Source organism: Manis pentadactyla, chromosome 2, assembly GCF_030020395.1.
Source record: "Manis pentadactyla isolate mManPen7 chromosome 2, mManPen7.hap1, whole genome shotgun sequence".
Taxonomy (NCBI): Eukaryota; Metazoa; Chordata; class Mammalia; order Pholidota; family Manidae; genus Manis; species Manis pentadactyla.
Window position 1 is genome coordinate 97,552,895 of NC_080020.1, and position 25,726 is coordinate 97,578,620.

Consider the following 25,726-nt stretch of genomic DNA (forward strand, 5'->3'; position numbering starts at 1 on the left):
GCGAGAGTCATGGGAGAGCAGAAGTGGACTGCTTGGAAGAAGTAAATGGATTTCTCCCACTTTATTTCTCCCTTTCACTGATTTTGGTTTCAAAGATATTTTGCCCTTGGATTCCTCGCCTCCCTGAAGTTATACTTGTCTTGCTCTGAACCCCTCCAGATGCTGAAATGAGAGTGTATGTTCTGGAAACTTCAGTGGCTGAAGACAGGCAACATATGGTAAGGTATGTTGTATGCAGAAGAAGGAAGAAGGCCTACCCATCCCCATTCTGTGTGGCACTCTCTAATGTGAGATTCTGGAAATATTGCAATTTTACCCACAAGCAGGATATTACTTATGGTGGTATCTTGGAGCCCTTGATGGATGGGACTAGTGGAAGCCTCTGCATTTTTAGAGGCACTAAAAAATAGAGAGAGTTGTCTGAGTTTTTAGTGAAAACAACTGTTTCAAGTTTTGCTCATAGTACCTTCTCTATCTGGGTCCAAGTCATGGCTCCATGGTTGAACAGTGAGGACAAATCTGAGTGATGGCCAACATGCTGAGCTCTGAATTATTTTTCTTCCATCTGATGAAATGCTAAAGCATGCAGTTTCTAAGGTCAGACCAATGAGTCCTGGTCCTGGCTCTATCAAAACTAGTTCTGTGACTTGGGGCAAGTTCCTCTACTTCTCCTCTGGGTCCTTATCACATCCTCTGTGAATTAGGCATAAAATCCATATTACAGGACTAGGAGCCTTTTGAAGATTTGGCAAAAATAATCCAGGATAGTAGCTGGCACAGAGCCAAGACTCAATAAATATCAGCTATCATTTTTCTTCAAAATATTCAGAGCATGGAGAAATCTAATCCGTAATGTGAAAAAAAATTGAGATAAACTAATTTCAAATGGACTAGGAAATATTCCTTTTATAGAAGCATTTTTTGCACACATATAATGGAAACTACTTATATCTTTTGAGGTAGGAAAATAACTCCCACCTCATCTAATCTCTATGAATTAATTTGTATGCTGGGCAGGGGCTAGGTCTGAAGTTCTATAACAAATCTGTATTTTGGGTGCCCATAGTCAATTCATTTGGAACATCTCTACAAAACCGTATTTATTTTTGTTTGATTTCCTTTATTGTCCAGATAGTGCCAAATGTCTTGATTGAGTTGCTATTTTTTCCTCCATGACTAGATTAGCTGCACCGATGGAGTGAAGTATTTTTGGTACAGTGTAAACCATAGCCTAATATCTCTATTCATGATTTTCTTCCTCAAATGACAGCAATTATACAACTGCAAGAAATACAATAAGAAATGACTAATAAAACTCATTGAAATGCTCTGAAATTCAAAAGGCTCTATAAATAGTAATGATACACGGTAGGTACAACTTTGAGAGTCCTACTTTAAAAATAAGTACTTCCAATAAACTGATTAATATCACAGAAGATGGGAAATTATCTTATTCTCACATCAGGTTCAATACTTGATCTTTTTCATGTACATAGGAGGAAGTAGGAATTGTGATCAGAATGAGAATCTGAACACTTCAATCAGCACAAACAAAGAAGGAAGTTATTTTTTATGTATTGAATTGTATCAGCTGCATCTTCTCAAGGGGATATCTGTGAAATAAAAAAGCCAAGCATCAAAGATTCAAATTCATCTTCTTTTCACATAGATAACTTTGATGCATTAAGTTCAATTCCCAGAAAGTGCCCTAGTAGTGGAAGGTTTTGGTTGAAGAAATAAACCCTTGTGTTATGAAAATGCCTCAGAGGATTTCATTGCACTGATATTCTTTTATTCATGAGTAATGAGTGACAAAACTTATTTCAAAGTATAATGATGAATATGCTAATATAAATTTTGTTCTACCCACAAGTAATTGAATATCTTACAGACAAGATGTAGTTCATTATCACAATATGAATGCTGAACCGAGTGGGTTGTTCAGGGTTTACTTGACCTCTTTTACATAAACAAGACCACTTGGAAACGAGTTGTTACAAATACATTTGTGCAAATGTCTGTTTTCTCTCCACTTGTGCCAGCTGAACCACTGGATGGTATTTGCTAATACCAGAACTCAATATATTTTATATTTTTCCTACAGTGGTGATTCTTGACTTTAAGATATTAAATAATCAGCTACCCAATAATTACTGATTTTTACTGGTTGAAAGGTACAGTTCTATGGAAAAGGAAGGAAATCAAATCTTATTTATACTTATCTGATAAGATTTAGAGATATTCCTGAAAAAATTAAGAATATTGAATAATGGGCATAATACTATCAAATCAAGAATTGTACAATGTATATAAATAAACTTATTTATTTATTGTGTCTAAAATAAGCATTTATTAGAGCAAATAACAACTAAAAGAAGTATTGTTTATATGCTGACAAAAATTAAAGATCACCATCTAAAATAAAACCACACTATTGATAAAATGACATAGGTTTTACATTATTTTGTTTTTTACTATGGATTTTAGGTGCAACCCATGCTTTTAAACTATCAAGTCTTAGTATTTCAAGTTGTCTTTTAAACATTAAGGTTCAAAAATTAGCATCAATTAAATTATCAAATTCAGTGTTTGAATATCAACCTATAGGAAATTATGCTAATTTATTTTATTAACACCAACTGGCAGTTTTACAAATTTAAAGAGACTTGGGAAGTTATGATAGTGTGAACAAAGAAGAGCTGTAGCTTCTTTGTGGGTGGTTTTAACAGAGTGATAAGAAAAAGTGCTTAGATTAGCTGAGTCTGTACTTAGACTGTACCTCTTGTTCTGAAATAGGTATTTACCATCTAAAAGATTAAAGACCAAAAATATCTTTCTTACACATCAATCATCTTGTTCAGATGTTCTTACGTGCTAGAAAACATTCTTACCTCCTAAAACACTGACGATAGGGCTCATGATGGTGATTTGCCATTCTCTATGGGCAACGTATTAAAAAGCAATGATACTGTGTTTAGAAGGCAATTAATTTTAAACTATTAAACATAAGATATTTACAAATTTGAGTTTGCAGCATTCATAGTAGCACTTTTGAATTATGTCTTTAAAATCCCTAATTCTTATCCACACTCTTGGGCTTATTTTTAGACATGCTCTTTAGAAAGTACCAATGGTAAGACTAACTTTTGGAGATTTAACACACAGTTATTTTCTTTTTTCTGGATGGCTTCTTGGTTAAAGTACATGAGGACGTTTGCCTTCATTTGTTAAAAAAAAAAGTTGACTGTGAATTTAGCTCTTCTTGCTAATTGAGACAGCATTTTTTAAAATGAGACATTTTATAATAAAAAAGAAATTTTATATTCAGACTTCCTTTTATAGAACCTGGCTTGGGGAAATTGACTTTTGTTCTTGACTGTTTCTGAAACAGCTAGTTTTATTTTATAAAATATTTTTAAAATTAGAGGACATTTTCAAAACAGTGTGCTCCAACCTTTTCATGATTCATGTATAGAGAAGGCATTTTGTTCAGAAGATGTGATCTGATGTAGGGAGAAATCAAATCTGTGTGATAACACATACTGAAAGGTTACTGTAATTTATTTACATGAGTGAAATTTTACTAAAAGTTTTATCTAAATTCAGAGTTGTATTTACTATGAAATTAATAAAGCTTCACTTGCAAAGGCCCCTTCTATGGCCTTGGAAGCAGCACATTGTGTTCACAAGAATGTGCATTTTGTAAAGTTTGCAAAAAATTTTAACAGCGAAAAGAGACTACTGTCTCTTTCCATGTCCTCTTCCCACACTTTCCCCCTTCAGGCACCATAGAGTAGCCACACATTGGGGATTTGACACAAAGTGATGTTGAGTTTGAAATAAATTTAGTGTAAGAAGGTTTGAAAGTGATATTCCCCCAGTTTATAAAAGCTTCAGATTGGGCCTTGAATTTTGTTCTCTTTATCTATAATATTGGTAAATTCATGTTTTAGATTCTAGAATATGATGTGCCAAACTATTCAAATGGTATTTGACGAAGTACTTTATCTTATCCTTCAGTAATAGATGAAAAGGATGGGATAAGTTAGAACATAAAAAAGAGAATTTGAAATTGATATATGTTAATCACCTATAGATTCTGCCTTTATTTACAATTTTGGCATTTTGTTTACCCTGGAATTTTGTATTAATTTTGATTTTTAAAAATATTGCAAAAAATATTGTTTGTCTGGATTACTGAGTTTTTGGCATGCCCTTAAATTTTGTGCCTGAGGTGGGTACCTCATGGGCCCCGTTCTAGTTCTCTATAGTTGTTGATTTCAAGCCTTAGCCCTACTGCATCCAAAGTATTTTATAGTAATTTGAATATAAGTATATACATCATATTTATTGATTTCTTTATCAATACTGTGTGGGACAAGAGAGATTTACAGCACCTGAAAAGTCTGGTCAAAAGTCAAAAGATGAAATTAAGCAAGATAAAAGCAATGTCATTATTTACATTCAAAAAACCGATTGCCAAGGGAAACAATGGAAGGAAGGAAGGAAGGGAGGAAGGGAGGAAGAGAGGAAGGGAAGAAGGGAGGGAGGGAGGGAAGGAGAAGAAAAGAAAGAAACTCATTTATTGAAATTTGATGTGAAAAATGAGCTTGGTCTACCTTGATAAGCTCAATGTGAATTCGAAGTGTGATGTGTGCCTCCAGGTTGCTCTCAGACCTATTCCTCACTCTTCCCCACTTCTGTTCTGTAATTCAGGAACTTTATTTCCCAAGTTACCCTGGACCCTGGTTTTTGGTTATGTTCAGCAGAGGCTGGGCTCTGACTGACAACTGGCAGGTGGGTGGAGAAGACAAGTAAGAATATCTTTTTTCTCTGTTCCCTGTGTCTTGTGGCTCACATTCCCACAGGCTGTCCATGCTAGACCTTAATTCCCAGCTTCTACTGTGTGGACCTGGCTCTTGGATTCTGCTTCTGTGTCCTAGGAGAGGTAATGCCTTCCTGCTTTTGTTAATCTCTTGGTTGCTTCCATATTCCCTGTTTGGCTTTCCAACTTTTCAGTTACATGTGTAACCAATTCCTTCTATTACAGTTCCCCATGTTTGGAAGTTGTGGAGTGGTTTCTATCTTCCTGACTGAATTCTGACTGATAACAAGCTCAAGTTACAGTAATAAAATGATTTAATTAAAGACATAGGAGATGCTTTCAGTGTGCAGTTGGAGTATTACACTTAAATTATGGTGTTTCAAAACATATGTGGAATAGAGGAAAGAGGCATGGGCATCTTTTTAAGTGTTTAAGAGGCATCTTGTGTTTAATTCTCAGCACCACCACCTACTAGCTGTGACCTTGCATGAATCAACTACTTCTCTAAGTGTGAATTCATTGACTTACAAAATGGTGATAGTGGTAATCCAAAAGATATGTGTGAGGCCAGTGTTACTGTTCTTGTTATGACACTTGAGGAACTGTTTATAGAGAAGAAGAGAAGCCTGAGAGAAGAAATGGCAGTAATCTGTGTGCATGAAGGGATTTCTTACAGAAGAGAAGCAATCTTTTCATATAATGTTGTAATGGAAAGAGGAGTGTCCAGTGGATGGAAATTCCAAGGAAGCATATTTTGGCTTGGCATAAAGCAGAGCTTTTCAATCAGTCGAACTGTTCAAGAATCTAAAAGGCTATTTTAGAAAGTAATGAGTTCTTGATCTCTGATCATATTCTAGCAGAGCTTGGTCACTCACAGTGGTGGGAGATAACACTTCTTTAGATAGCAACAGAAACAATAGTAATAGCTAACATTTACCGAGAGCTTACCAAGTATCAGGGTCTGTTCTAAGCATTTAACACGGACTAATTCATTTAATTCTTACAACAACCAAATGGATACAACTAAACTACAGATGAGTAAACTAAGGCACAGCGATAGAGTAATTGTCCAATATTGCATAACTATTAAGTGGGGGATCTACAGGTTATGGTTCTAGAAATTTTATATCTACATAAGAGATACTTAATTAATATATTCTGACATTTTTTTTGTAATTGCTTTATCTGAAGGCTTTTAATTATTATAGAATCTACTTTTGTTTCTAATAATATTTTTCTGACTATAATATTACCAGTTGATTATAGACAATTTGGAAAATACAGACAAATGCAAAGGAAAAATAAAAATCACCAGCAATCACAAAACCCAGAGATCAAAACCTTGTTTCAGTATGCATATCCAGGTTTCTTCTCGTTTTTTTTAACAAATATATATATCTACATACATTTTTAAAATGACTGCATGTTTTATAAAATTTAAGATAGCTACCCAATTTATTGAGAGGACTTTATATTGCTTCAGACTCTATTTCCAACAAAGGGGACCAACAGGGATGTGTTTTTCTGCATATGCCCAAAATGACCTTATCTCAGGATGAGATTTTCATTTAACTGAGTAAACTATTAACCTTCTTCACTCTTTCTGCCCCCTGCGATCTGAACCTTGACCTCTTGGTTAGTTTTACTCTATGTTTCTTTAGATCACTGTATTCCTTTTGTAGAACTCGTCCCCTGGGTATTGACATAGTTAACATCTGTCTTCCCTGGAATGGAGGAACTGTCTGTCTTGTTCCTTCAGTATTTCCAGAGCCTAGCACAGGACCTGGCCATAATACGGTTGATAATGTTTGTTGAATTAACAAATAACGTTTGTCATGTGTATATATATCCATATACGTTATGATGTAGCACATTCGCTACCACTATTACAGTTCTAAAGACTGGGAAGAGGTGGACACCTCTGCTTTCTGCTGCTTCACTGTAAAATCAGTCTATGCTTAACACATCAACTGAGGCTGTTCTCCTTATAATTTGTTTAAGTGTGTTCCATAGACCTAAATCAGAGTTTCTATGGGCACTTGTTAAAATCTTAGATTTCTCAGCTCTACTTCAGACCTATGAAGTTAGAATCTCTGCTGAGGAACTCAGGTACATTTTAAGCATTCACAAGCACACAAAAGGTGGACAACCACTGCTCTTGCCCCTTCAGCCAGTTAAAAATCCAGGAACTCCTTTAAGAAACCTGGAATCATACCCAAAAGAATCACCTATCCTGGGCATCTGACCCTCACTGCTTACTGTGGATTCATGACAGAGATGGGAGGCAGAAAGATTTTCTCTTGAGCTAGTCTCAGAAGCCCTCCGATGTCCCCAAAAATAATTTTTAAAGAGCAGGGCCCATGTCTCTTATCACTTAGAAATATTTACTTCATGAACACTTCTTAATTGTGTGATCCTTCTCTGGAAATAAGACTGATAACTTCCGGTGGAAGCATTGCATTTAGCTCTAATGTTCTCACACTGCAGGATAGACTAGGATGAATGGACCCAGTGCACTCTGACCAGAGCTTTGGTGTGGAGACCGGCTAATAGACCTACATGATACAAGCCCATTAGCTTTCCTTTGACCATGGCCTTAGCCTACTTGGTCAGCAGCAGGTATATATAATATGCACAAAGGAAAAGTTGGTGCTCTCAGTTTACTGTCCAAAAGTGTATTAACAACACTGATAGTTGCTGGTGGGTATCATGACTTTTATCATCCTGATTTTGATAGTGAATTATATCAAATCCTAGGAAGTCAGAGAAAGATCTTATTCTATCATGGAAGCTAACTCCAGATATATGTCAGAAGAGACACAATTTTCCAAACAAAAGAGAATAAGTATTTGAATCAATCAATAAACTGTTTGCTTAGTTCAGTTCTGGACACAGTTGAGCAGATATGAAAGAAGACATAGAACCTTCCTTCATGGAGAAGTAGTTGGGGAGAGAAGATATTTATATTCAATATGACAATGCCCCAGGTAGTTAAGAGCTATACCACAGATCCGTCACTTTAGCATGCATCAGCTTACCTGATGGCTTGTTACAGTAAAGATTTCTGGGCCCTACCCCAGAGTTTCTGATTCATACGTCCGAGATAGGGTCCAAGAAGTTGCATTTATAACATATTTCCAGGTGTCTGAAGCTGCTGATCCTGGATCACATTTTGAGAAGGTTAAGTTATGTTGGCCATTTAGGAAATGCTCTACATATTCAAGAAAGGATTAACAAGAATCATGGCAGTCTTTCTGAAAATAGGGCTTTCTGAGTGAGAAAGGTGTGGGTACTCATGCTTCAGTGGGTGCATGGCTTAACTAAGTGTCATGTGTAAAAGTGAGACATGGGGCTGGATGAGCAATTTTACATCATCACTTCTCAGGGTTGAACATGCCTGTTCTCTCAGCCTGCCTCTGTATGGCAGGGACTTCAGACCTTTGATCCTCACTCTTCAACATCCATTTGTCTTTCTCTGGAGGTCCTCTAGTTTGTCTTGTCTCCTCGAGTGAGTACAGCTGGGTGGGTGTCCTGCTGAGGTCTACAGCGCAGTAGAGCTGTTACCATGGAGGTCTGGGCACTACCTTTGTACTAAGGCAACTGAAGAACATTTTCAATGATCATGTTATATTATTCACTTGTACTGAGGTTATATTAAGCAGAACTTTTCCTTTTTGAAAATATTTTAGGGCTAGTTCTTAGGTTTGCCACTAATATTCATAGAAGCAGGAAGTTCAACAACCACAGGAAACTGCCATACATGTTCACAGCTCCCTGGAGCATGAAAGTAGCTAATGCCTAGGAAAATGCCAAAAGTCACTAAAAACCCTCAAATATAGCATAGCTCACACACTAGCTTGTCACTGTCAAAGGAACAATAAATATGTCTTTTTGTCTCTTTTGCCTCTAAATTTTGTGTAAGTGCCTCTCATCGGCAGAATCTTACCCAAAACAGAACTAGTAAGGGATTCATGGAAATGCTGTTTCCAGCCTTCCAGTCCTATGACGCAGAGGCACAACAGAGGAGAACAGAAAGTGCTCTACTTGACAATACATATGATGACTTTCTTGAATACTTTGGTCATCATCTAGTCACTTCTCTCATACTGCACTTTCTTCATATCCCTTCTCTGGAACTTCTTACATGAAGTTATATTAAGCAGAACTTTTACATGAGGCTGAAGGAAGGAAAAGGGAAGTGCTGAGTTCAGATGAACTAGTAGAACAAGCCTAGGACTATCACTCTGAGAGCACTGAAGACAAGCCATTGAATCAGGTATCTGGCTTTGTAGTTTCACTGACTTACATGGTGAGACTGTATTTTAAAACAAACTTAAAGTCATTTTAAGGATGCAATGTTCTACTTTTGGAATAGCCATGCTGTATTCAAGGAAGAGCAGTGTATTGTTCAGAAACAGTCACACATTTGGGACCTGCAGTAGTGCAATTAACAGCTGTTTCTCTAATAAACTTTTTTTTTCCTGTGAGGCTAAAATTCTTCATTGAGACAGCTGTTAATTTCCAAATCAAATTCTGCTGGGTAGTGGATAACTATTTATAGAGGTTCTATTTGGGAAATTCTGAGAAAGAAACTAGCCAGAACTGACATTCCCTGGTTATGAACTTATTCTGCTCTTTTAATTTTTTTTATCATGACATTGAAAACAAATGTAGTGAAGAGTTAATCAATGGATTGTGTACTGGACCTCTTTGTAATCTGCACCCTTTCAAAAGCAACTTATACAACAGTCCTCATTATTTCCTGATCACAAATGAAGAAAAATCATTTTAGAGCCTATATGAGGGGACAAATATATTTAGTAATAACTTGCTGTGCCAGGTGGGAAGAATGTTGCATCAATACAATGACTCTGCCTTCAGCATTGCTGACTGAAGGCAAAATTATGAAGACATCTTGGGCATACCAAGGTCCTCCCTGATAGTCTCTTCTTCCCTTATCCCATATTCCATCCCTCTCAGATGTCCAATGAGCTTTTAACTTTCTTTTATAATCTGTTCATAGAGAAGAGTCCAATGTCATATATTTTCACCCAAATGTATTATTTTTCTAAGTCCAATTTAGAATGGACAAAAATCCATCATATAAAAGAATTTCAGGCTTCCATAGGTAAATAAATATGGTGTTTGAAGGGACAGAATTCTTTCATGAAGCTTTAGAACTGAATGGACAGCAAGATATGGTGTGAGGAGTATGGACTATGGCTCAGAGTAGTGAAAATTTACTCACTGTTCATTCCTTTCAGAATCTCTCTGTGTCTGTAAGAGGAAGGAGGCTCACGAGTTTACTGTGAGGACTAAATAAGATGTCCCCTGCAGAGAGTCCAGCTCTGCTCTTACTACTGTGTAGCTTTTCATTTAATGGTTGCTCTCCTTCCTCTCTTTTCACCCCATAGGAGATGCTGCCTCTGGCCTATACAGTAAATATATTTTTCCTAAAAAAAACGTATATTACATAATAAATGCATAGGAAGGAAAATGATCAGGAAATACACCATGTAATCAGAAAAGCAAACAAATGTTTTTAAAATAGCAATAATTTTTCATTTAGTTGGAAGGAGAGAGCCAGTGTTCTTTTTTAAGATAAACATGGATTTTTTTTTTAAATTTTATTTTGGTATCATTAATTACAATTACATGAAGGACATTATGTTCACTAGGCTCCCCCCTCACCAAGTCCCCCCCACATACCCCTTCACAGTCACTGCCCATCAACATAGTAAGATACTGTAAAATCACTACTTGTCTTCTCTGTGTTGCACAGCCCTCCCCGTGCCCCCCCAACACTATACATGCTAATCGTAATGCCCCCTTTCTTTTTTCCTGCCCTTGTCCCTCCCTTCCCACCCATCCTCCCCAGTCCCATTCCCTTTGGAACTGTTAGGCCATTCTTGGTTTCTGTGCCTCTGCTGCTGTTTTGTTCCTTCAGTTTTCTTTTGTTCTTATACTCCACATATGAGTGAAATAATTTGGTACTTGTCTTTCTCCACCTGGTTTATTTCACTGAGCATAATACCCTCTAGCTCCATCCATAAACATGGATTTTTTGTACTGTTTTAAAAATAGATTTTGGCTTGTTTGATTCAAGTTTACCTCTTTTCTTTCATTATTAAAAGAAAATTGTGTAGTAAACACTGAGTACCAAGAATATACTAAATGTCAGCACTACATTCCCATACCTCAGAAGAAATGAAAGAAAATAACTATAGATGATTCAGTCTTGAAATAATATATTTGCAGGCTACTATTCTTCAGCTTTGTCTCTTTTCCTCATTTTCCTACTCACACACTATTAAAAATTGTTTCTACTTTAATGCTACAAAAGAACTTTTAACTAAAGAATTTTTAACAATTATCCAGCTTATATTTCTTTACATTATCAAAATGAAATTAGGTTGATAGCTATGGGGGTCACTTAAACCTAATTTAAATAATTCGGTAAAATAACTTACTGGTACCACTTTCTACAATTGGTGAAAAAGACAGCACTGTGCATCTTTCTGAACTTAGGTGTGTCAGACTGAGCCCCTCATATGGTCCCTAATGATCATACCAAGAGGTTAAAAATCTTCTTAGTCCTTCCCACAATTCTGAGATACAGGGAATTAATAAAGCTGAACCAAACTCCTCTGGAAGCTTCAAATAATCTTTCTATTGAGCATAGATGAATCCATTTTTCACATTCTCTGATTTGATCTCTCACCAGTGGTGGTTAACTCAATGGCAACTTCATCCTTGAAACACTTCCTAAACCCAGCAGACCCCTGGGTTTCCATCTGTCTCCTTGGCCACTTCTTTTCAGTCTCCCTTACAAGCACCTTCTCTCTACCTCATCTTTAAATGTTGGGTTCTTTAAGGTGCAGTGCAAAGTTCCCTCTTCTCCACTCTTGCTTCAGTTATATATTGCAGATGACTCAAAGTAGAAATCTCTAGCTTTGACCTCTTTTCTGTAATTGTCTATATGAAAAGTCATCTTGAAGGTCTCAAATTAAATTAAATTCAGCATATCCACAACCGAATTTATGATCTTCTTACTTAATTCCTATTTCAATATTCCATTTCTCAGTGATTTGCACACCACACACATACCTCATCCAACCAGTTATGTTAGTCTGAAAGCTCACAATCATCCTAGACACCTCCCTCTCTCACACATCAAAATGTCAGTACTTTAACAAAAAACATCCACCCACTTCTTTCCATCTGTACCATAGCTTATCCTATGCACAGTTACAGTCACCTCTCACCTGCTCTGTTGATTCTGCCACTGTTTAACCACTTCTCTATCTGGTGGTCAGAGTAACAATTTTCTCCGAAAGACAAGCTAATCATGTTGCCGTCTTCTCCTCTCCTTAGGCTTAAAACTCTTCAACTGCTTCCTACTGCAAACTGCAAACAATACTTCCTAAGATGACCCATAAGGCTCTTTAAGGTCTAGCCCTGAGCTGTCTCTCCATTCTTTACTCCTTACCCTCCTCTGCTGGATATAGACTCTCTGGGTTCAGGTCAGTGTTCCATATTCACCATGTTTCTTTCAACCACTGGGCCTTTGCACAAGCCATTCCATTTTCCTGAAATGCCCTTGACCCATCCCACCTCTAACCCATTTCACTCTTTCTCATTCTTCAGATCTTAGCCCAATCAAGACTTCTCCAGAAAAACCTGTCCTAAGCTCCTTTAAATAGTACATCATCCTATTATAGGCTGTCATGATACTATGTATCTTTTCATTATATCATCTACAGCATTTGTCAAAGTTGTAATTATATATCAGTTTTACTTTTGTTTATGTAATTGTTTGATAATTATCCCACTCGCCCATTTCACCTGTAAGTAAAATATACTGAGTGCTTTTTTGTTTTATCTGGTTTTGTTTTTGTTCACCAGTAGATTCTTATAACTGGTAAAATGTTTGATACATTGTAGGAGCTAAATTAATATTTTTGATGTGAATTTCATGAGTCTGTTTAAAAGTATATTTATATTTCTATTAAGGGTAATACTTCCAGCATTTTCTCAATTCACCCTCAATGCCATTTCTTCAACTTTTTCATTCTTATTTCCATGTGATCCCTCTCACCACCCAGTTGTGAGCTGCCTAACTACCTCCTGGGAGTTTTTAAATGAATTCTTACCTATCTGGAACAGACAAGTCTACACTGGTATGAAATAAAACAATAAACCTTAGTCTGTTGAGAAAAAGATTTAATTTCTAGAAATACTGAGAAGACCTTCCATAATTTCTTATTGAAGGACACATTAAAAATGAGGTTACATTGTTAGAATAAAAGATTTACTTGATTACCACTATTCCTTAGAGCAAAAAGTACAAGTGTCCAATGCACTTTTTAATCTCTCAAGTTACAATTCTCGGCATCTTTTGGACATTGTACAAATATCAATTCAGTGAACTAATTTTAATTCTGCCTTCATTTTGGGGACAGGATTTTCTCACTGACTCTTCATAATGAAGAAAGAACAGATGGAAAGAAGTTATAACTAAGAATAAACACTTGGTAAGATTGCCAAAGCCTCAGATAAAGAGAATTGGTGAGGACTGGATTTGTCTTTGAATATTTTTAGATAGATATCATGTTCAATCTTCATGTTTCTTCCCAAGCTTAATATTATTGTTTCTCTTAGTCATCTCTCAGTGTTGTATTTCCATTCTGCTGTCCTCCACTCCACCATTTTGAAGCATCCTCTGCATGAGTTCTTGTTCCTTAATCAATTTTTGCAAGTGTACCATCTAGAATTGGGTAAATTGTTTCAAGAATGGCCTACTTAGTGCAAGAACAGAAGAAATGCCTTCCCATATGTCTTAGTTTGGGCTGTTCTAGCAAAAATACCATTGACTGGGTGGTTTAAACAATAAAAAAATATATGTATTTCTCACATTTATGAAGGCTGGGGGAGGTCTAAGGTAAAGGAGGCTCCCAATTTGGTTCCTGCTGGGTCTCTTTTTCTGGTTTGCACATGGATTCCTCTTGCTGAGAAGAGAAAGTGAGAGAAAGAGAGAAAGCTCTTTTGTGTTTCTTCTCATAAGAGCTCTAATCCCATTATAAGGATTTCATCCTCATGACTTCACTATCTCCCAAAGGCTCTATCTCCAAACACACTGAAGATTAAGGTTTCAGTTTAACATATGGGTTTTAGAGAGGCACAAACATGAAGCCCAGAACATCATCGGTATTGCCATTCTTAAAATCTCCTTCCCTGTGATCAGAACTTAGGCTCAGTGGACATGAGTTCTACTTTAGAATTTACTCCAGGTGATGATTTTACTATGGTATATAACGCTTTTCCAAACTGCCAGACTGATAATCTATATTCTCATGACCTACTGTGTGATGAGAAAACAGCTATTTCGAGTTGCTGCCTACCCTTTTTATAGTATGGCAGCCCTGCTCACACCCAGAGTCTGGACATTTAGATAAGTTCCTGAGTTTAGGATTTCTACAAGGTGCCTCTTTGCTTTTCCTGGAGCACCTTTTAAAATAACCATTTAGAGTTGAGCCTATGAAAAGTTAGTGATCTCTGCCTCAATCACTTAAAAAGTAGTAGATGATTACCAGCCTGCTTTCTATCTTGTGACCTGAGATGGAAGACTTCCCCTCTCCCCAGCCCATTGCATATGCCTTCCACTTCCATTTCTGGGATTTGTAAATATTAAATTTTAGGACTTTATTTCCTTTGTGTGAATGTATTGAGACTGGGCCTTCAGTCAAAACAACTCTGGGGTTTCGCTTTCTCAAAGAGGGAGCTCAGATGCTGAGGGAGCTACCTGCCAACCTGTGTGGGTGGCTTCTGTCTTCTCATTCAATAGGTCATAATCTACAAATTCTTAATTTAATACATCAGTTATGGCACTCCTAATACACACTGGTCAACAGCTAAACCAATTCCATAAACTTAAGAGTTTTATTAAAACATCATCTGAAAGTATCAATTTGTGAAAAAGACACAGATTTCTATATTAGTTAAATTGACGTTAGCTGCTGTAACAGATAAATCCCCAAATGTCAGTGGCTCAAATCAATACAATTTATCTTCCATTCAAATAACAATGGAATATGGGTGTCCCGTGAATGTGTTGGTTCAGGGATCAAATTTTTTTCCATTTGGTGTCTCTGTCTTCCTCTAGGTCCTTAATGAAAAAAAAAAAGTGAAATGTAAAAGGAATCATGGATAAAGCATACCCACTTCTTCACATTCTCAAAATGGAAGTGGCAAATATCATTTCTCCTCAGATTCCATTGATCAGAACGCTGACACATATCTCACATAATAGCAAGGAATGTTGGAAAACATACTTTGGATGGGTACCAAGGAAGAAAAGACAACTGATTTTGATGGATGAATAATTCCTACAATACTTACCCTAAATTTATAAAGCCCTATATAATCTGGCTCCTGGTGTTCTTCCTCTCTAAATGCATCTAATACCACAAGCTGTCACTAGTCACACTCCAGAAATACTGCACCTTCTTGGAATTTTGCAGTAGCTGTTCTCTCTGTCAAGAATGTTCTCCCCCATGATCTATATAAGACTGGCCCCTTTATGACCATTCAACATAAAGTAGCCATCCATCAGTCATACTTTTTATTACTTATGGCTTTAAAAAATTACCAATTTGTTTATTAACTCACTGTTCACTTCTTCTTAACAGTATTTAAGGTCCATAAATATGGGATCTTTACTGGCTTGTTCAGTACTATATTTTCACAGTTGAGAATAATACCTAATACACGAAATAAATAGCAGTTGGTTGAATGAATGAATAAAGATGTTTGCAAAAATGATTTGGGGAATTAAATTTAAAAGGGTGCTTTGTTGAATTACATCCTTCTGAATTAAACTTAACGTTTTATTTGCTTGAAATACTTTCAAATACTGATTTGGCCACCTAACATGTTAATTATTCTCTCTAAATGTGTCCTATCTGTGAAATTTATAAAAGTGTCTCCTATCACTTTAACAAGAAAGGATGCAACATATAGTCTGAGGATAACAACTAGGTTGTTCTTGTCACATTCATTAACAATATTTGGGTTTAGCTGTTCAGTAGACTATAATTCCAACTAACTTTCCCTTCATACAGTCCATATTTCCCACTCAGCTTTAATTGTGTGATAGACTTAAAAATGGCTCCTCAAAGATGTCTAATTCTGATTCCTGGAATTTGGGATTTGGCAGATGTGATTAAATTGAGGATCTTGATGTTATCCTGGATTATCCAGGTGGACCCATGTAATCACAAGGGTTTTTTAAAAAGGAAGCAAGAGTTTCTGTTTTCTAACATATTTTTTTCCTTAGTGAAAACAGTCAAGTCTCAAATCTGAATAGTTTACTTTTTTCCACAATTGAAAAAAAACTATAAATACCCCCAGCTTTCATTTATGTTTTCTTATGAAGAGACAAAACACAACAATAAGGGATCTATATATGAAGGAAGAAGGTAAGGGGTATGGAGAAGGCAGTCACAAATCATCCCTTGTAGTAAGATTGCTATACAATGACTGGACTCAGAACACTGGGTGATACTTTAAAGGTGTGCTTCAGAACTTGGATCTTCTGACAATAATAAATGATTCTATTGGACTGGAAAGTAAAATTTTATCCCAATATCAGACATCCCTTATTAATTAATAAATTTAAAATTAACCATGACATACTTAAAGCAAGTGTAGGAAGACTGAATGATATGTTAAAATGACTGATTATCAGTTTGATGCATCCCATAGCGAGTCAGTTTCAACACTGAGGGTGCTATTTCTGGCAGATTCTTTACAATTAAATGTAGTCTTTCACTGACTCCTTTCTTGGCAGCTTCCTAATCACTCTGACTGCAATATGTCCATTCTCTAAATGACCCAGCCTGAGAATCATGACTCTATCACCCCATTCTCAAATAATAAATTAATTTATATAACTGTCACCCCAAATGACAGCTTACATCTTCTCAGAAAGAGATCACATAATTCATGTGACATTTTACCAAGAGACATAATTTGGAGGTAGAACCAGAAAACAAAAAGATCCTCTGTTTTCATTTAAAAGTTCCTGAAGAAGTATTACTTTGAATCTGTGATAAATTTGACTATTGTTTAAAAAGGAGAAAGAAGAGATGTCTTAAGAAACAAAAAGTTTTATTGTGATTCAAATTCTGTTATAAGTTAAAAAATGTAAGATAAATCATAAATTTATATGTATTCATACACTGAAAGGATGCAATTTAAAGGTGCATGAACATATGAAGTTGTGAAACATGTGATATTGAAAGCCATTATTACAAGGTTCATTATATTGTAAGACATGTAAAACGTTTTAGCTCCAGTCTTGAAAAATACTGCTATCCAGCTCAGTACTACCATACTGATCAAAAGAATGCAAGATCTTCATTTTTTGAAGTCTTTCAATCAGAATTGATAACCTGGAGATAGAATAATGATCTAATTTTGAGATGGAGACAAAAATAAATTTTAAAAAATTGCCTTCACATCCCTTGCTAATTTAATCTGAAGTACATCCCACTTGCAAAGTGTAACTTGAATTAACAGGCATGTACTAATTAGTACAGAGATGATATATAAACCTCTGTTTAGCTGCTGAAGTTCTACACACATTCTGAATCTTCCCCACCAGGTTTCAGTGCTATACTCACAAAGTAAGACTAATAAATTTCCGAAGGAGCTAATGCAATGAGGGTGATCCACCATCACCTTCATCATCTTCATGAAAGAAAGGATCCTGATAAGGACAACACATCCGTAAGTATTTGACTACATAGCCAAATACTACAATGTTTCAAAATAACAATTTCATTGTTATTCTTTGACTTTTCACAAATATTTCTTTTTTTAATTCCTGGATTTGAGTTATGTTTATTTATTTGAACATTAATTCACTTAATATGGGTAAAACTTTAAGTTCCACAGACATCATGAGCTTTACTAGTTTACAGAAATTGGCCAAGATCAAATCTTGATACGGGAGCTATCCATGACAGGACCTAAGCCTCATTGAAACTAAAATAAAGAAGCCTAAAGGAGTAGGCAGCCAAGTTCAAATATAAAGGTAAAACATGATATATTAGACTATATTGAATATTTGTAAAATCCAGTGACAGAATGGAGCCTCTATAGTATTTAAAAGTATGGTCTAATGTTTTGCCTATTTCATTTGTTGAGGAAAAAGATCCATGTAGTAAATAAAGGTCTTTGAAAACTTTGACCTTTGATAATTATCTAGATGAGCATAGTTCTCAAAAACACTATAAATATGCTAACTGTCTTATACACATCATGGCATGAAACCCTTACAACAATTCAATAAAGCACATACTGTTGTTATGATTACCTTTCACAGATAAGAAAATTGAGTCTCAACATTCCCCATGTCACCTTTCTCTAAGATTAAGTAAATTGAGTGTAGTACCAATGTTTAATTTCTCAATATGCACATGTTACAGGAATTTTTTCTGCATTAAAAATGCCATTTCCCTGAAAAAAAAAAAAGAAAAAAAAGAAAATTGAGTCTCAAAAAAAGCAAAATTGACCTTATTCAAAGTCAAGAGCCAAAAAATGAGAGTGAGACTCGAACCCTGGTCTATACGAATCTTAATCTAAAATCTAAGCTTTAACCAGTATTTTACAATGCTTCTGGTGAGGTGGCTTCTCTATTCATCATCTCAAAAATGATCCATGAAAACTGAGGCTGTGTCTGCACCTAACATGGTGTCTAATCTACCAGGTAAGTAAAAAGATCAGACAGGGCATATTTAGACACAAATTGAAAACAATTTTGATTCCCCACTTTTCTGCTTAGCTTTACCTATTCTTTAATACTATTTTAATCCTTACTTTCTCTCTGTAGCCCTTCCTGACCCATCCCCCTGGCTTGATGTCCCTTCTCCCTGTGCCTTTAACCAGCAGTGCACAAGCAGGGCAGAACTGATTCCACTCCTTCTTTTCCCTATCAGTCAAGCCATGGAAAGCAAGTTAGAGCCTTAGTAAAATAAAATAAGGGGCCTTGGAAGAGGCAGATTTGCATGGACATCTAACAATTGACTGCCATGTGCTGTGACGCCCTTGCCAATGCCCTTCCCATCTCTTCATATACCTCTGTGTTTCCACCCAGAGTGCCTAGTATATACCAGGCAGTCAATAAGTGTTGGTTCAGCAGGTGGTACAAATAAGACTTCAGCGAGTAAAGATATGACAAGGGTATATTTTAATTAGGTGTTGGGTCATGAAAGAGGAAATTCATTCTATATACCCTTGATTCAGGCCTCTAATGAACACTAAAAGAAATTTCTGGGTGTTTCGTAATTGCTCATCTCCTGACTTTACAAGGTAGCAAGAAATTTGCAAGCTCAGATTCTTAGACTGTGCTGGATTTTAATCCTGTATCTGCTCCTTACTGTCTGTGTGACTCCTAGGCCTCAGCTAACATAATCTACAAAACGGGGGTGACAAAATCAATTTCCCTGTAGACTTGGGAAGAGGATTGAATGAACTAAACTTTGCAAATTTCTTAGAACAGTGCCTGGAACACACAAAGTAACAAACATAAAAGTCTTAAGTGACATTTGGATGATGTCTCCCTTCCCTGCTAGGCTCCATTATAGCATGAACTGAACCAACATTTATACCTCATAATAGTAGTACTAGCATCTAGAGAAGAAACTTAGTAAATAATTAAACAGCTTTTTTAAAAGGACATGGGGATCTTTAAATCCAAAGTTGTAGTTTTTTATTGAGTAAATCCTTTAGCATATTTTCATGATGCCACTATCCACGTAATATATCTTTAAGTCCATTTTGATGGAATTATATTATTGCTTGATAAAGCTGTAATGAAAACTGGCTGCCAAAGAGCAGCTGAATGCAGAATCTGATTATTAATTGGACTCTATTTTTTTCAAGTTGGAGAAATAGTCTTCTTATTTCTCTCTGAATTGTTGTTTTTAAAACTCTTACTTTATTTGTATAATTTCCTATTTTTAATTTCACAATATGAAATGTAGAATATCTGCACTCACCCCATAGTATATCAAAATCTTTGCACAGACGTAGTAAACCTCCCCAAGTCTGTGAGACAACAAATGCTCATGTCTTCCATAACTCACAAACTCACTCTGTCCCTGTGCATCTCTTGAAAGTCTTATACAGTATTTTGCAATAGGAACGAGACAATTCCTTCCCCTCATCTGTCTTTCTTCTTTTTTTTCTTTCAGCATACTACATACCCACATTTTGCCTTCAGTGGCTGGGTTTTTTGGCTAATAGGGGGAAAATGACAAGCAAACAAACAAATACAATGAAATCTTACAGGCGTTTTGGTAGAACTATTCACAGGCTGCTGGAACGGGGCAGCAGGGTGGGATGGATCAAAAAATCAATAAGAGAAAGGAGGAAGCAGAAAGGCAAAGAACGGTATCATGGAGAAAATCACCCTTGACTGAGTCCTCAAGTATGTAGTAGGTTTTCCGCAGTGAGCTTGGCTGGGTAGAGGGACTTTGAGGCGGAAGGAGCAGCTGAGGTGCAGACTGGAGGTGGGATGAGCTCTGCAGTGCTGGTCCTGCCAGCGGGGTGCCATGGTTACTGCTCCCAGAGATAGGTGGGGAGGCGGGCAGAGGTGAAATGCTGTCAGTACCCAGGCTCCACGCTGTCCAGTTTGAAGACAGTGACATGATCAGAGCACAGCAAGCAATGTGAGGAGGACTGAAGGGGTGAGTGAGACCAGGACAGGGACGTTTAGGAGAGAAGGGATGACTGGCACTGTAAAGGAAAGGGCCTGACCTCTTTGAGAGCCCCTGGTGGTGGAAGTAGCAGGTAGTGTGTTGGTGGCACACTCAAGAGGTCTGAGGACAGGGAGGTTAATGAATGACTATACTTTTTCTAGGGTGTGGGCTGAGTTAAAGGAAGAAGCAACAGATGGTGACACTCCCAGTGACTGGCAGCCATACAAAACCATACCACCTGGGGCAGTGAAGGGAGCAGTGTTACTGCAACAGGAGAGCCGGGGGCAGGAATGGAGGTGGGGCCACCTAAGAGTCCAAAAGATGTGGTCCTAGAGGAGCACCAGAACCCAGCAGAACCGGAGGAAGGGGATGGGGGGTGGGCTTGGGCTTGGGCTTGGAACCCTCCATCTCTCTTTGCCTCCAGCTTTCTCATCAACATTGGTCAAATCTAAGAGAACAAAGGAATTTGAGTGTCACAATCAGAAAATGTTAGCTCCTTGGAGGCCAGGGTAGGGTGGAGAAAGTGGAGGGTGGCTCTGGAGGGGGGAGGAAACTGACCAGAATGGGAGCACAGTCTCAGGAATCCAGAGGGTTCGGTGGAGGAAGCAGAGTGGGGAAGTGAGGGTGATTCTAGGGCCAGGCACCTATGTGGGAGGACAAATGCTCTGTTTTTTAGGGCCCTGAAGTTCAGAGAACTCAAACATTGTAAATCATGATTTTAAAAGTTTGATCCAGCTGTGAGGTGTTTAGCCTCAGAAAATTTTCTGCCTATCTCTTGACAATAGCCCCACTGAGCCCCCCACAAAGTGGAAGGTCTGTGGACTGCACACTCTCGATCCGCTACGGAGGTAGGTGACGGGTGACATCCTGGCCTCACTTCTGCTCTAATTAATCTTCCCAGAGTTAGTATGTTTGTGTAATTTGCACAAACATGCTGGAAAGCAAGCCATACCTTTGAACTGTCCCCATTAAAATGGGAATTTGTCCTTGACCCCAGAGGAGATGAATAAAGCCAGAGACTACAGGTCAGGACAATGAATAAAGACAGCAGCATACACTTACCCACCTGTGAAAAAATTGATGTAAAGTAGGCTACCAAAAGTAGAATGATAAATAAAATGATATATTCTTGAAATTTTTTATAGACTGGGGACAATATGTGGACTTGGAAATTTTCCAAGAGGTCTATGATTTGTAGACTGACTCCAGTCTACCCAGGCGGAACTCTTTATTAAACTTGCCTACTCGCTTTTCAATTAATAATTGATACTACCAATAAGTCCGCCTCTCATCTTAAGAGATCTTCAAAGCTGTTCTGCTTGGTACACATCCTTCCAAAGCTAGATTAGTCTTCCAAGTTCCAGCTAAGTTGAAAATTGAACTAGGTGTGGGATAAGGAATGTTTGAAATTGGTTGTTTTCAGATTTTCTGAGCATTGGACCTGCATTTCAGATTTCCAAAAGGAGAGGAAAAAGAGATAGATGGACTGGACCCCCTGTTCAATTCACTCAGACCACAATCTCAAAACCATTAATAAGAAAGAAAAACATTACTTTGACTTCTTCCAAAACGTAAAAGTAGGCCTTTGTCACACTTATTTATACGTTCTCCTCCCAGGAGAGCACAGGTTTTCCTAATCTGTGGGAGCTGAGATCTTCCAAAGTTGAAATTTGGAGTCATGGGGCAGGGTATTGGATGCTCTATGAAGATCTTTCCATTTGAGTTTCTTTTCTATTTACAAGGGGACTGAAAACATGTATGTCTGTTCTTGGCTTAGTTTATATAATCACGTTATTGAGAGAAAAGCCATTTGTTTTGCTCATCTGTCTAGACTGTATAACATCTTACTGAAATGTATGGTATGGTTCTGTAATCCCATTTCTCAAATTCTGAAATTCAAAGGACCTGAAAAAAATGAAAATATTTTTGCAACTCATTTGGTGAAAAAAACCTTCGTGGCCTGAATTATTTGGTAGCAGAAGTCCACGCGAATTTATGAGCCTGTTTATAGTATTTACTCATTCTTCTGAGAGTATTACTATATTTCACTGCAGTGGTAATTATAAGGCTATGCCACAAACCTCTGATGGATTAGATCAGATGCAATATATGGCATATGCAATGTGTTACCATTCAAAAATTCCACAAAATTATATATTACAAAAATATCTGGCCTCAAAATTTTCCGACCCTCAGAATGTCAGCTGTCAGATTGCAGACCTGTGTTGACAGGAGACAGTTACCTAACTGAACTCTGACTTCTTTCTCACAGAAGACTGAAAATGCTTCTAGTTCTTTGTTTTTCTTACCTCCTTTAAAACATAATAGTTGCTTAATGAATATGGTTGATTTAATGATTTGTTTTTGAGTAGCTGAAGGCAAAGAGGATGAGGCATAAATGGGTAAGTGGAAATGTGGGGAGATAAAGTTGCATCTTCAAGGTAAAGAGGCATAACCAATTTTCCAGGTGAATAAACTTTGGAGGAGGTAGAATTTTAAGAGCTGAGGTTTCCAAATATAATTTAAAAAATTTTTTTCTTTCATAGATAATTAAAATTGATTTTTTTCATCCTGTGCTTAATATTAGTCCAGGATACAGTAATTCTTACATACTCTATTTTCCTTATGAAATAAATAATTGAGTTAGCTATTTAAATTAGCTTATAAATCAGATATCAATAATTTAAATAATTGATTGAGCATTAGCAGACCAGCTGAGAGCTATACATTCATAATTTCATTCACAAAAACCAGATGAGGTAGAAATATTGTTTTTTTTCTGTTTTACAGATGAAGAAATTTCTAGAAAAGTCAAATAACTTGTCCAAAGCCATATAATGGTAAGGGCTAGAGCCAGAGTCTTCAACCCAAGCAGGGCCCAGATCCTTTGTGCTGAACTACTACACTGTACTTGATTCTATAACAAGTTTATGGTTAAAAAGAAGTGGGCAGCCCTCTGAATAACAATACAACATTGTATAATATGTGCTGGGCTTTGTTTTCTAATGAGGGCTTCATTGGGAGTTATCAAAAAGGCCCTCTTGGACATAAGCTATATAGTTAGGGAAGCATTCACTGCAGTGAATAACAGAAAGTCCAGTAACAGTGCTTAAAGAAATAAGAATTTATGTTTCTCATATAATAAGAAACCTGGAGGTAGGTGGTTCTTACCATGGATTTAGGTCTTACCATGGATTAATGGTGTGAAGTTCAATGTCCTTATGATTTTTGAAGCTTTTCTCTCATGTTCCCAAGTTGTTCACTGCATTTCCAACTTTTATGTCCCCACTCAATGCAGGGAGAAGGATGGAGAAAGATGAATTATGGCTGTTCTCTTATCAGATAAAGTAAGTTTCTCCACAAGTGTCCCACAGGTATCCCAGTAGCTTTTACATGGTCTAAAGGCCATCTCTAGGTACAAGGAAGGGTGGGAAAGTGAAGGACAATGTGATAATTGTGTCAGCCCATAGTTCATCATCTATGGCAAGGGTCAGCCAACTTTTTCTGTAAGGGCCGTATAGTAAATATTTTAGGCTTTGTAGTCCAGCTAGTCTCCTTAGCAGCTACTCAGCTGTGTGGTGGTGTAGTGGAAAAGTGACCCACAGATGGTACATAAATGAATGAGCTCATCTGTGTTCTAATAAAACTTTATTTATAAAATTGTCAGCAGTACTGATTTGGCCCATGGCTGTAATTTACCAACCCCTGACACACAACTTGGTATATTATGGCCAAGCCAAATTGGAGTCTAATTATGAGCAAGTAAGAGGGGAAGGGATCATAGGTGGAAACTAACAGTGCCTGCAATTGAGAATAGAAACATTCTCTTGACTTTTCTTTCCCCCTTGCTTTTCCCAGATTTGCAGATGGAGGGTTTATGCTCCTGTGCTATGGAGTTGTAAATGTCTTAGACTTAGCAGCCTCCATCAGGAGAGCTTGCAGACAGTTGTTAAAAAGACCTGCCGCTTCTTGGTCCACACAAACTCTCCACGTTTGGTAATGGATACCACTGACTATTGGATACTAGGGTCTGATAGACAGTGATTACTGCCTGATCATTTCCATTCTCTTCCTTCTTCCTTATTATTCAACAAGGGGAAGAAACTTGCTCAAATTTTAAAAAAAAGGATATTTCCAGCCTCCTGTGCTGCAAGAAGTAGTCATGTGACATCATTCTGGCCAATGAGATGTGCATGGATATTTCCGGGTGGGACGCTTTTAAGGCAGCAGGTTCCCTGGGCCCCTGGGCATGAGCTATTACCCTTCTTTTGCCTCCTTTGCTCTTTTAGCTTGAACAGAGCCATCTTGCAACCACAGCGCAATAATGTGAGGAAGAGAGCCATCTGCTACAAGGACTGGACCAGAAGGGCAGAAGAAGCCCAGGTGCCTGATGACTTTGTGGAGCTAACACCAACCTTGGGCTGCTGGACATGTTGTTACAAAAGGAAAATAAAACCCTTAAACTGGTTAAGCCATTGCTTGTTTCGAATTTCTATGGCTTGAAGCCAGATGCATTCAGGGCAGAGGTACAGAGTCTTGTGCTCAAATGGGGAAAAAGAAATGCCTCTCCTTCCCACCTAGAGGTCTGGAAGAATGGAACTGTTCATTTCTACTTCTGACTGTGGTGAGACATTAGAATCTTCTCAGTCAGGGTTAGGCTCTTGTAATTTTCAATGCTTTTTGGTTGAGATCGACTTAGTGTGTCCCATTACAGAGAACATTCCGTGAGGTGGTGTCTGGGATCCTGCTTTTCCACTTTGGTTCCCACCACACCTTATTTGTTTATTAGGTCACAGATATTTCTTCAAAGACATCCAAGCAGTTGAGAGTTACCATGACTGCATTTCTTCAGCTCAAGTGTTGAATGTATTTTGAAGCATCAAGCAAATATGTTCACTACAGAATTAGGAATTATTTCATAATATTTCAATTGACATACAGGTTGATTACATATTTTCTCCATTACAAAAATAAAATAACCACTGTTAACATTTAGTAGTATTACTTCCTGGATACACAGACAGACACATATGTTACATCTACACTCACCTGGCTTAAAAATCTTAATATATATGCAGCTTTGTATCTTGATGATTTTTCACATTATAAAAGAATTCTTTCTTCTCCCTGTATCAAA

The 25,726-nt window shown here is 37.2% G+C and overlaps 1 long non-coding RNA gene across 1 annotated transcript; it reads left to right on the top strand.

Moving 5' to 3' along the window:
* LOC130682704 (uncharacterized) lies at positions 1-25,424 on the top strand. The gene is made up of 4 exons (XR_008995995.1): positions 1-41; positions 160-223; positions 23,888-23,936; positions 24,879-25,424. It is a non-coding gene; the product is annotated as an uncharacterized LOC130682704 (long non-coding RNA).
* The last annotated feature ends 302 nt before the right edge of the window (positions 25,425-25,726 follow it).